Below are 13,689 nucleotides of genomic sequence, written 5' to 3'. Positions count from 1 at the left end.
TTAGTATGCGAATTTTAAGAAGATTTAGGTTAAGAAACAATAGTCAAGGGAGGACCTGGTAATTTTCCCAAACAATAGACCTTTCTGCTATAAGCCATTCTTGAAAAGCCAATCTAGTGCCCACTAGGTTTGGCAAGCAATATAAGAGAAGGCCGAGGAAAGAGAAGGCCGAGGAAATAGGATGTGCTAGTGGGTCTAGGCAGGGACCATAACTCTATTTCTAGTCTCGAGACCTTTGGGTGATCACTACTAGATGGAAATGATTTTGGGGATCTCCAATTTAGGAAAAAAAATCTTTGTTTCCAATTTTTAATTTTAGATTTGTGTTTTGCAAATTTCTAGCTTCCCGACGCTTCCCTTGATGCTTCTTATTCCCAACCAACTCGCCCCAGCCCCAGTGGTAGACGTACTGCCCTACACCGGCTAGTTCAAGCCATCCTCTTGGGAAGAACTCCATCACACTACTGTTTCGATCCATGTAGAACTTGTTCGTCAACTGGGCCCCGTGTGACGATGCTAAGATATCCGTATTGGTCATTGGTTTCGCTTACGTTTTCAGCTGGCTTCAAAGCCCCTATTAGTCAGGCGCGCAGTGAACTGTAACGGTGAAAAGGTTGGAAGATCTGGCCAAAGAAGGTGATAGCCCTGTCAATGTGAGGTCCGACCAAAAAACGTTTTTGGAATGAAAACGGTTTATTAGGGGAAAAAGGGCAAAGCCTAAAAATTGAGAAGTTCAAAATACAGAACACAACATCTTAACTAAGTCTAAAGAGGACCAACAACAAACTAGTCAGCACAAGTGCTTGCATGCAAACAAAAAAAAGTAGATTGCCATTCAAAAAAAAAAAAAGTAGACATCAAATAAAGAATCTCCAACGCATTTGCAAAATCTCTTTCAGCCTCAGAGATCCAATTTTGTGATTCGATGTTTATTCTTTGAACCTCGTCCCCAAAAGCTTATTGTTGTCTTCCATGTTCTGCATATATTGTCTAATTGTATGTCAAGTCTTCTAGCAAAGCTATTGTAGTCAAATTCTCCTTTAGGTTCACCATATTCTCCACCTTCATCGCGTACAACATAAAAGTTATAATGTCCCTTTAATTATATGAATACCTATTCAATTGAAGGTAACAATAACTGATATGTTTGAGCATTAAGTTCAAATAAATTTCCATAGGGATTGTTTGCAATGAGTCCCTAGCACGGATTTAAATTTCGATCTTCACGGCAACGTTTTAGTTGTAAATTTTGATATAAATCCCATAAAATCATGAAAACATATAGAAACATAAGTTGTGCTAATGATAAATTTTTAAGATGAAACCAAGGTTTTAAATTTTGGTTTCGTAAAGCATTTTGGACCTCATCGAAATTGAAATTTTTGGCCAAAATTTCGAAATTTCAGGCGAAATCCACTAAACCAATTGAACGGCTATTTTTTCTCGTATTTTATTTCAATCGAAATTTCCGAAATTTTGGAAATTAATATTAAATAAATATCAAAATCCAAATTTTTGGGTGAAATCACTTAAATTTCGGGGAAGAAGAAATTTTGAAATTTTGGTCGAAATTTAATACAGTTTCACGTTTAGGCGATTTCAGTTTCGGTCGTTCTCGACCGAAACCCGAAATCTCAGTCCAAATTTTGGATTTTAGTCAAAATTTAAAACCTTGGATGAAACTTCATGAAATGCAGGAATAAGCACAAATACACACTTGTAAACTATCACATAAGCAAAACAACCATCCATATTGGTTTAAGTACATTGAACACTTATGGTATGTGTTGTCATGCTTGATAATGCAATGCATACATTTCACATGTAAATCAAATGTGTATGCATAATACATTTGTTGACTTTTATTTTAAAAAGTTCTTTGTAATTCAAAAATTACAAGAGGGGATTCTATTTTGTCTTTTTGTGGTTTATTCTCTCGGATTGGGGTCCACAGGCTGGCGACTCTGTTGGGGAATACTCTTTCGAGATATTGCCTAACTCTGTTAAAATGCCATTTATTACTAATTTTGAAGAATTTTGGGCCAAAATCATATGAAATGAGAATTTAATCGTTCAGACTCCAGGGGCACCAAATAGGTGTTTAAAACAAGGGATTCACACACTGCACAGCATACATCATTTTATTTTTTATTTTCTTTTATTGATTTTATTATTATTGGCTCCATAGGATAGATACAGTACATGCCAGCTGGGATGTCATTACCTGGATGGCATTATTGTATCTATTACCAAGCTATGCGCCGGTGCTGCAGCTGTAAACACTAAGCGTACTTGTGTTTACAGCAGTCGATGAGCAATGAAGCATACTATGTATAACACTAGGCGTACTTGTGTTATACATTTTAAGTATGGATCATAAGCATAGTACCCGATATATTGAGTCCAGAGCTCTACTTTCATTTTACATATTATGTATATGGATATATTTGCTTACTTAGTGAAACCCAATTAGGATCTGCATGTGCTTATATCTATATTGCATTCATATAAGGACGAACATGTGTTGCTTATACATGTTGGAGCCTAGATTTAGAGGCCTTATCCTATTTTTAGACTAGGGTAGCTCACCTTATGTGGCTACAGCGCAGTCCTAGCACACTCACGAGTCTGTCATGAATCGAAACTCTCTCGACTCCACTAGATTAGATTTAGGGCTGGTGCCCCTGGTTAGGATATACATGTATATATCTATATATTGATTATTAGATTAGGGCTTACTCCTTTGTAATGTTTCCTATCTAATCCAATCAGTCATATTCTTTGAGATTTAGATTTGGTCGATGATTCTACTTGTCATCGTTATGACCATGGTCTTTTTTCTGATCCTTTGATCATAGATCTGATTCATATCTTGCATCATTGATCCATATTCCATACATTTAGATTATGGCCTATTTCTTAGTTAGGTTCTCCTTCGTAATATAATCAATTCTTTCTATTTATCCATTCTGTGGATTATCATTAGATTATTGGTTCTTTATCCATAATCTATTCCTTGATCTATTGGTTTTAAAATTGATCCGTGTTTTTCATTGTTAGATTAGGGTTTACCACTTAGTTAGGTTTTCCTCCCTAATCTAATCAATTATCCCTATCTATTCATCCTTTTGGAATATGATCAGATCGATGGCTTTTCATCATCATTCTTATGGTCACGATCTATCCTTCGATCTTTTGGTTGCAAATTCAACCCATCTATAAATGTCGTCATTCATGATCAATCCCCAGCAGAGTCGCTAGCCTGTGGACCCCGATCCGAGAGAGGGGCAGCGGGACGTGCCCCACGCGTGAAGTCTCTCAGGATCATCCACGTGAATGGAGAGCTCTACCAAGGAACTCTCGAAAGAATGTGCCTCTCACAGTATGAGTGCCGATAAAAGGTGAGATACCTCTCGATTCGGGGACTAACCCAGATTTGAGGCGTACCTTAAACAAAAAAGAGTCGCCATCCAAGGAAGTGGGCCAAGGATCCCATACTATGCTCTGTTGCCGCGGATAACCAGAGATAAAGGAATAAGGTTCGTGCCTGGTTACGAATTCAGAAGGTCCAAAGAGCACCTCATCCGCCCAAGTGAAAACACCTGGTCTCTCATGCCATTTACTTAATAATTTTGAAGAGTTTTGGGCAAAAGTCATATGAAATGGGAACGAATATCTCTGAGAAGACGTCTATCTAATCATGCATGTCTCGGAGATGAATAATAAGCACACATAAAAGAAATGAAAGAAGTGTCGCCTAATAATAGCTAGGTTATGAGTGTCATACCTAATTGGTGTCTGAGTTCTGGTGTGTAAACACATGCATGCTACAGCTAAAGGTATAGGATCTGTACATGAAAGTAAGAAAACACAGCAAAACATATAACACAAATCAACTCTATACATGACTGGACAAGATGAATCCTAAAACTCTAATGCGACTTGACTCGGACCAAGATGGCCGTCCATCCCAGCTGCTCTACGTATCCCGGCCTCGGGAAGAATCGGAGTCAACGTAGTTTGATGACCTATTCTAAACTACAATGCCTAACCATCTAGAACCGCTATCCTAGAGTCGATCCGCTAGACTCGACTGATTTTTAAAGCTTTTTTGTACGATTGCTTAAATTCAAGTGAATTGTAATTTTTAGGACTCTCTATATGCCCTAACTAATGCAAGTTGGTTATCCTTAAGCTAATGCAGGTGGGCCTTACATCCTATGTGTAACTAGGCTGTGCATCCTAAAGAAAACCACGGGCTGACTATATGCTTCCTAGTCTAGCCATCGGTTCGACTAAGTGTCTAATCGATCAACTTGAGGCCTCATAACTCTAGGGACACTCACACGACAGGACACACCATATCAATACAAATCAAGACAGACTCCTAACTCTAAAACATCCCAAATAGCTAGGACAGACTCCTAACTCTAGAGGAAGATCTTTTTTTGAAAAGGGTTTGAATATTTTTGTAATTTTGAAAGATTTAAAATGTTTATTTTGAAAGGTTTGGCTGGACTTGGGATGTGAATCCCAAGCTGCACTACGTACCCTATTGAAAGGGATCAAGCCAACGTAGTTCGAAACATAATTCCTAACTACTCTCCTAATGACTCAAGATTTTTGAGATTTTTGGTTTTTCAGATGTTTTGATGTTTTTGACACAAGAGGACATAATCCTATCATCATAAGGGGAGGACAGACTCCTGATATCCCGCAAAGGTTGGACAGCATCCTATGCTTTGCGGGGGAATGAACAGAATAACAACTCTGTAAGGGTTGGACAGCATCCTATACCTTGCAGGAGCGGATAGAAAAACACATGATTTGATGAAGGGTTGGATAGAACCTTAACCCTTATGATGATAGGACTGACTTTCTAGCTAAGGACAGACTCCTATGCTAATAGAAAAAGACTGACTCCTAGTGCACAAACCTAAGAAGGGAGTGCTAACGAGACTAGGTTAGTCTCCTAAAAGAAATTGAGATAAAGAAGAGTGCTGGTGAGACTAAGTAAGTCTCCTAAAAGAGAGGACAACTATGACCAATGAGACAAAGCCTGTCTCCTATAGGATTTTGGTTTTTCTGCAATGATAGAGAGAAACCTAATGTCTAGGGGATACACATATAAAAGGCTGGTCAAGTCTTTTTGAAAAGAAGAGGGGAATGCTACTTGAACTGAGCAAGTCCCCTAATGATGGGCTTGGGCTAGCGCCTTCATCGCCCTGGATCAAAGGGTGTCTAAGAAGCTAAGAAACTTCTATCTAAAGAAAGAGAGAATAAAAGGAAAGAGGGTACTACCACGACTGGGTAAGTTCCTCCAAAGATTATGTAAGCCCAATGGTTTTTACCTTGGCATTCCCATCTTGTTTTGATGATTCCAATACACAACTGATCTTTTATCACTAATGTGGTTGATTGTCTAAGTTGTAGATTATGATAAAGTAAGATCAAAGATGCTTGGATTGAAGGCCAAGAAGCTCACATTGGACCACCAATTGGAAGGCCAAAGTCATCAAGCATAAAGTCATGAAGACTTAAAGACATGAAGAAATTTATATTGAAGACCATTTTTTGTCTTTTAGAATGTAAATGATCCAAACCTAGATTAGGCTTTTAGAGGCATAATTAAGTTAATCTCACACACCCTAAATAAACAAGTGATTGTATTTGTGGAGTTCCAACACCTTGGAACCCTCATAGCAATCCCATCTTGGTTGAGAATTGGAAGCCCAAAATAGAATTGAAAATCTGCTCTGCATAGGCTTCTCGGAACTCCGAGAATTCTCGGAACTCCGAGAAATGGTCCAGTAGATCATTTTCCAACTTCTGTGTGTATTCTCGGAACTCCGAGATTTATTCTCGAAACTCCGAGAATTCTCGGAACTCCGAGAATTATTCTCGGAACTTCGAGAACACTCCAACGGTCTGAAAAAGAGCCGTTTGGAATTTTGCTGGAATTACCTTAATGCCATTGAACGGTCATATTTTGGTTTTCCTATAAATATGGGTGTTCTAAACATACAAACTATCAATCCTAACAATCTAAAACTACATTTGAATATCCAAGAGTGAATCAAACATCAATTGTGCCTCTCATCTCCATCTTTAGGATTTGGATCATAGGCTCAAATTTGTACATCCATTTGTAACCCTTGTGAGGGATTTTTCATTTCTTTCTTTCAAACCTTCGAGTGTTGTATTAGGGCGAGTATTCGGAGAAGCGTAGCCTATTCTCCGTGGTGAGGATAGCCACCGAGGTTAAAGCTATTGGGGTGAGGATAGCCACCAAAGTTAAAGCTATTGTAATTGGCATTCGATCTTCGCCAAGGTTAAGAAGATCAAATAGTGAAGCCATCAACGGGTTTAGTTGGTGGAGTGGAGTAGGCCTCGGATTTGAGGACCGAACCACTTTAAAATCTCGGGTGCACTCTTTCTATCTCTTTGCTCTTTTATTTGCATTGCACCATTAGATTTAACTTGTATGCTTGAATATTGATTCTTGATCTCTTAACTTTAAAATCGGTTTAAAGGTTTTAAAATTGGTAGATTCTATTTCTTAAACAACCATATTCTCCCTCCTCATTGTGTTGCCAATCTAGTATAACTTGGGACCCCCCTACATCGGATTTTCACTTGGTATCAGAGCCGTGGCTCTTAAAAGATTTTAAAATTTTTGTGAAAGTTATTCCAAAATCTAACTAGGGAAAGATTTTATTTGGCAACTTCTAATTGTGAAATGGCACACCAAATTGGAACCGGACTTCCGGAAGGCCATTCCACAACTAGACCTCCTTTCTTCAATGGGTCAAACTATGGACATTGGAAAACAAGGATGCGCATCTATCTTCTTTCGATAGATGTGGAACTTTGGTACATTGTTGAAAATGGATACAATGTACCTTCCAAACCATTTGAAGAATGGAATGTGGTAGAGAAAAGGCAAGCTAATTTGAACTACAAAGCAATAAATTCCTTGTTTTGTGCCTTAGCTACCGAGGAGTTTAATAGAGTTGCTCTTTTTGATTCCGCCAAGACTATTTGGGATACCCTTGCGACTACCCATGAGGGAACATCACAAGTCAAGGATTCCAAAATAAACTTGTTAAAGAGCAAGTATGAAATGTATAGAATGAGTCCAAACGAGAGTATTTCGGAAATGTATACTCGTTTTTCTATTATTTCTAATGAACTAGCTAATCTTGGTAAATCTTATCCTAACGATGAGCTTGTGAGTAAGTTACTTAGGTCTCTTCCTCCCCATTGGGATCCAAAGGTGACCGCGATTCAAGAGTCAAAAAATCTCAAGACGCTAACCATAGAGGAGCTTGTAGGATCTCTCATCACCCATGAGATGCTCCTTACTAGCCGACAAGAGGAAAAGAAGCCAAAGGAGAAGGAGAGGGAATTTAGATCCCTAGCACTCAAGGCTTCCAAGGAAGACTCATCAAGTGAAGCGGATAGTGACGAAGAAGAAGCTTTACGAAGATTCAAGAGCTTGTGGAGAAAGAAGCATAAGAAAGATAAGAAAAAGAAAGAAGAAAGTGATGTTGATGGAGCCTTAAGATGCTTCAATTGCAAGAAGATTGGACACAAAAGACCGGATTGTCCACTTCTAAAATCAACTTCCTCTAAGTACAAGGGTAAGAAGGATTGGAAGAAGCATAAGGCTCTTGCCGCCGGTTGGGATGCGTTAAGCACATCGGGCAAAAGCTCAAGTGAAGGGGAAGAAAATAAAAAAGATGATCTTTGCTTCATGACATTCACCCATGAAGTTGAGGTAAACTCTAACCCCTCATATTCTTCATCTAGTAGTAAAAGTGATAGCATACCTTATGATGAATTATGTGAAACCTTGCATACCCAAATTTCCAAAAACAAAGTTCTTAAAAAATCCATTTTAAAGTTAGAAAAAGAACTTGATTTTTTGAAAATTGATTTATCTTCTTCCATATCTCAAGAACAAGTGACACTTGAAAATCATAAACTTGAGATTAATACCCTTAAGGGTAGTTTGGATGAGAAATCTTGCCAACTTTTAAAACTTCAAAATATGGCAAGCTCCTCCAATTCTTATGAAGATGAAAGAAATGAGCTTTTAGTTCAAACATCCCATCTTCATAATGAAAATGAGAGACTTAGATTATGTTTACATGGATTTCTAAATGGAAATAAAATTATTGACATAATCCTAAGTAAAACTAGTCTTAGACCTCAACATGCTTATCATGATAGGACTAGTGTATCTAACCCTCTTGTTAGATGCCATTTTTGTGGAATGAATGGTCATTACCAATTCCAATGTGCATCCAAGAGTAGGGCTAGATGTGGGACCAAGAAATCTTGGGTTCCCAAAACCCCCATATGATTTTATTCATATTGTGTAGATTAGGGGTTTTTGAACTTAAAATTGAATATATTTCATTTGTATGGTTTGTGTTAACCCCTCTTGTATTGTAAAATTATTTTAACTAGGGTGAGTTAAAATTGAATTTTTCTTTGAAAAAGGGGGAGCTTTAAAATTGTAAATTTTAACCCCTTTGTTTTTCTTACCCCTTCTTTTTGTTGATGACAAAGGGGGAGAAGAATCTAGAGTAAAGTCTCTAGAATAAGAAAAATGTGAAAAGAGTATATGCTTTGATTTGTAAATCTCTTGTGCTTGTCATCATCAAAAAGGGGGAGATTGTAAGCCCAATGGTGTTTACCTTGGCATTCCCATCTTGTTTTGATGATTCCAATACACAAGTGATCTTTTATCACTAATGTGTTTGATTGTCTAAGTTGTAGATTATGATAAAGTAAGATCAAAGATGCTTGGATTGAAGGCCAAGAAGCTCACATTTGACCACCAATTGGAAGGCCAAAGTAATCAAGCATAAAGTCATGAAGACTTGAAGACATGAAGAAATTTATATTGAAGATCATTTTTTGTCTTTTAGAATGTAAATGATCCAAACCTAGATTAGGCTTTTAGAGGCATAATTAAGTTAATCTCACACACCCTAAATAAACAAGTGATTGTATTTGTGGAGTTCCGACACCTTGGAACCCTCATAGCAATCCCATCTTGGTTGAGAATTGGAAGCCCAAAACAGAATTGAAAATCTGCTCTGCATAGGCTTCTCGGAACTCTGAGAGTTTTTCTCGGAACTCCGAGAAATGGTCCAGTTCCGAGAATTATTCTCGGAACTCCGAGAAATGGTCCAGTAGATCATTTTCCAACTTCTGTGTGTATTCTCGGAACTCCGAGAACACTCCAACGGTCTGAAAAAGAGCCGTTTGGAATTTTGCTGGAATTACCTCAATGCCATTGAACGGTCATATTTTGGTTTTCCTATAAATATGGGTGTTCTAAACATACAAACTATCAATCCTAACACTCTAAAACTACATTTGAATATCCAAGAGTGAATCAAACATCAATTGTGCCTCTCATCTCCATCTTTAGGATTTTGATCATAGGCTCAAATTTGTACATCCATTTGTAACCCTTGTGAGGGATTTTTCATTTCTTTCTTTCAAACCTTCGAGTGTTGTATTAGGGCGAGTATTCGGAGAAGCGTAGCCTATTCTCCGTGGTGAGGATAGCCACCGAGGTTAAAGCTATTGGGGTGAGGATAGCCACCAAAGTTAAAGCTATTGTAATTGGCATTCGATCTTCGCCAAGGTTAAGAAGATCAAATAGTGAAGCCATCAACGGGTTTGGTTGGTGGAGTGGAGTAGGCCTCGGATTTGAGGACCAAACCACTTTAAAATCTAGGGTGCACTCTTTCTATCTCTTTGCTCTTTTATTTGCATTGCACCATTAGATTTAACTTGTATGCTTGAATATTGATTCTTGATCTCTTAACTTTAAAATCGGTTTAAAGGTTTTAAAATTGGTAGATTCTATTTCTTAAACAACCATATTCTCCCTCCTCATTGTGTTGCCAATCTAGTATAACTTGGGACCCCCCTACATCGGATTTTCAGATTAAAAATGAAATATCTTCTTCTTCTTCTTAAAATCTGCTGGAGAGTGATAGAAGAGAGCGAGAGACTTGGTAGAATGAAAGGGGTTTGGTTAGTTGGGCTGCAGGTGAAGAGATGGGAGACGAGACTCTGATATTGAAGAGGTCAATGGCTATGATAACAATAGAGGAACTGAAGGTCAGTTGTAAGGGTAGAGATGATGGGTGTGCTGATGTTAAAAAAAAAGGATAATGACAACATCAATGACTGGTAACGAATGTCAGCACTACTTCCCTTTCTTGTGACATTACTAGCTTTGAAATCAAAACAGGGGATACTCTATCTGTAAATGACCATTCCATCATATTACTCAAAACAATAATTCCATATACAAAAACTGAATGGGAGAAACAAATCAGGTTCTTTCCTTCTACTGTTTAAATTGCCAAAATCATATAAACCTGAGATATATCCCAAAATAACATCATGAAACAAACATCAAGTATCCTTAACAGGAAGTCTCTAGAAATCAATTCCAACCAAAAATAGCAGCCATTTCACACATTATCAGAATTATTTATGCATTAACTAACTAAAAAAAAAAACTATACAAACATCAGCTCAAAGATTTTCTATCAACAAGTTGATTTCGCTTAAAAATTTCTAGCACAATCAAATCAAAGAATCTTCAGGTTAGAGAACAATCCAGACTTGAAATCTCATTGCATATAAAATCAATAAAAAAAATCAAACATCAATGATAACAAAAAAAACACATAGCATGCTCATGAATATACACTAAAAAAAATCAAAGAATTTATAGAAATGCTTACCTCCGAATATATTTTTACTCTTTTTTTTTTTTTTTTAGATCTGCGTCCTCGCCTCAGAATCGATGAAGATGATTAATCGAGCTCCAACGAAGCTTGATTCACCAGATCCGATCGCAAATGACCTTGTCTTGTTGAACAGATACTCTTTCCTCTTAGCAATTTGATTCAAATTACCAAACCCTAGGTCAAGATGAGCTAGATCGGAGAAGAAAATGTATAGTTAGGGTTTGAGGTGGTAGATCGGAGAGGATGACCGAAGCTTTGACGATCCCACCGGAAAAGGTTGATCGGAGAAGATGAACAATCAGATCTTAGGGTTTCGATTTTGGGGATCTCTCTCTCTCTCTCTCTCTCTCTCTTGCTCGTTGGCTACAAATGAAAGGAGGGTGGAAGATATGGCGTGAATTGCCCGGAGAAGAAGATCGGAGCTGGCCGGAGCATGATCCGGAGAAGGAAAAGGGAGAGGGTTATTGGATTTGGGGAAAATCTCTCGCTCTCTCTCTGTTAGGATGTGTAACCGGAGCTCGACCGGAGCTTGAGCGGAGAAGAAGGATCGGAAATAAGGTTTCGGATTTTCTCCCTTCTCTCTCTCTTTGATTTTCTCAGATCTGGAAAATGAGATCTCTGTGTAGATCCGATTCCTAAGAAAGAAAGAAAAAGCTGAAGCTATAATGGAGGTTGGCCGGAGCTAGGGTGCTGCCGGAGATGAGGAAGATGTGCGGCTGGCCGGAGAAAATGGAGATGGTTGCCGCGGCTCTCTCCCTCTCTGCAAAAATTCTTCTCGATCCCCTTTTTTTTAGAAAATGAAAATCCCTCTCCCTTCAACAAACCTCACTCGATGGGTTTTATAAGTGGGAAATGATAAATTTACACCCCCATTCTTGCTTTGGACAACCCCACATAGTGAAATATATGACCATTCTGTTAGACTATAAGATGGTGGCCCAGGTTGAAAGAGACCCTAGGGAAAAACTATATACTTGCTTCTCCTTTCACTCTTACGGACAACCCTCTCTAAAAAAAAATTGACATACTTAACCCCCTTTCTTCCTATGGACAGCCACTTTCTACCAAAATAAATGATATATTTTTGCCCCCATTTCTTCCTAGCCAACCCCTTTTGGACGCATTTATGACTACTCTTTTCAACAAAGAGGTGGCTCGGATGGGAAAAGGGATGGGATAAATTCTCTATTCTTCTTCCTTACTGAATTGATATGGGCACATCTTGCAGAAATTTTGAGATCGGGCTTCGAAATTTTATTCGATTTTGAGGACTAGGGTCCGGTCAAAATGGGGTGTCTACAGTCCTTTAGGACTTACTTTATGCTTTTGGAAGTCTCTCCCAAAATTTGAACTTCCCTCCAAAAGGGCTAAGGTCTTGTGAAAACCTTTAGTCCAAGATGGGAAGTTTATGAGGAAAAGAGTGTCCATATATATCCTTCCACTTCATTGTCTTGTGAATGAGAAAGAGGATAAAGAGAGACCCTCGCGCATGAGCCGGTGGGCTAGACCATACCACATACACACGCCGCCAGGCTGGCTCGGCCGGCCGTGCGCATTGTCCCGAAGCTCTTCTTTTATTTTTTTCTTTCTGTCACATTTTTCTTGAAACATAATTTAGAGATCTACTATGGAATCTGAGTTCATTGCTTTAGAAAAAGCAAGTGAAGAAGCCGAGTGGCTTAGAAACTTATTGACTAATATTCCACTTTGGGATAAACCAGTACCGGGTATCACAATCCATTGTGATAGTCAGGCTGCTATTGCAAGAGCATGTAACAATATATATAATGGAAAATCCTGACATATTCGTCAGAGGCATAACTCCATAAGACAATTGTTGAAGAATGGAGTGATAACCATTGATTATGTAAGATCAATAGACAATATATCATATTGTCTTACAAAAGAACTAAATAGAAACCTAGTCATGAGCACATCGAGGGGGATGGGGCTGAAGTCCACCATTTAGATCACCTATAATAGGAACCCAGCCTATCTGACTGGAGGTCTCAAGAAGTAGGTTCAATGGGAAAAACAAGTTATTTGAGTGATCTGTTTTGCACTAAATTGTATGTGAATTAAGTTCACTAAGCCTATCCCTATATGGTGTGGGTGCAACCTGTAACGGTAAGAGGGTGAGTCATACGACTCTTAATGATATCTATAGCTGACTAGATGGCTAGCTGATTGTCAGTGGGGTGTGTAGTTACAGGGCACTCCTAATAGATACACCTATATGAGTGTGGAAGTGTGGCCACTTCCTATGAGAATTGGGCTAAAATTCTCTAGAGCGCTCATGAAAGCAGGATATAGCACATGGCCGAAAAGTGCGACACCATATGAACTTGCTTATGCCTTCCTTGTTGTGTGTGTGGTGTCTTGTCTCAGTTTATTACTCAAAGTAATTGGTTCAAGACGTATGTTCACCAACTACTTGATAAACCCAATACACCTACACTAAGTAAAGGTTCAAGTCCAAAAGACACATCTACTGATGCATAACATATTTTGTCTCGATCAAATTAGTTTCTTTATGATTTCATTATTTTCTTGTAATTTTTAATTAGTGGGGGATTGTTGACTTTTATTTTAAAAAGTTATTTGTAATTCAAAAATTACAAGAGGGGATTCTATTTTGCATTTTTTGTGGTTTGTCTTTTAGGACTTACTTTATGCTTTTGGAAGTCTCTCCCAAAATTTGAACTTCCCTCCAAAAGTGCTAAGGTCTTGTGAAAACCTTTAGTCCAAGATGGGAAGTTTATGAGGAAAATAGTGTCCATATATATACTTCCACTCTCATTGTCTTGTGAATGAGAAAGAGGAAAAAGAGAGACCCTCGCGCACCACCCGGTGGGCTAGACCATACCAGACACGCGCGCCGCCTGGCCCTGCATAGCTC

Source organism: Tasmannia lanceolata, unplaced genomic scaffold (assembly GCF_043159265.1).
Source record: "Tasmannia lanceolata isolate RefF3 unplaced genomic scaffold, GAP_Taslan_0.1 ptg000002l, whole genome shotgun sequence".
NCBI lineage: Eukaryota > Viridiplantae > Streptophyta > Magnoliopsida > Canellales > Winteraceae > Tasmannia > Tasmannia lanceolata.
Note: the sequence above shows the minus strand (reverse complement) of the source record.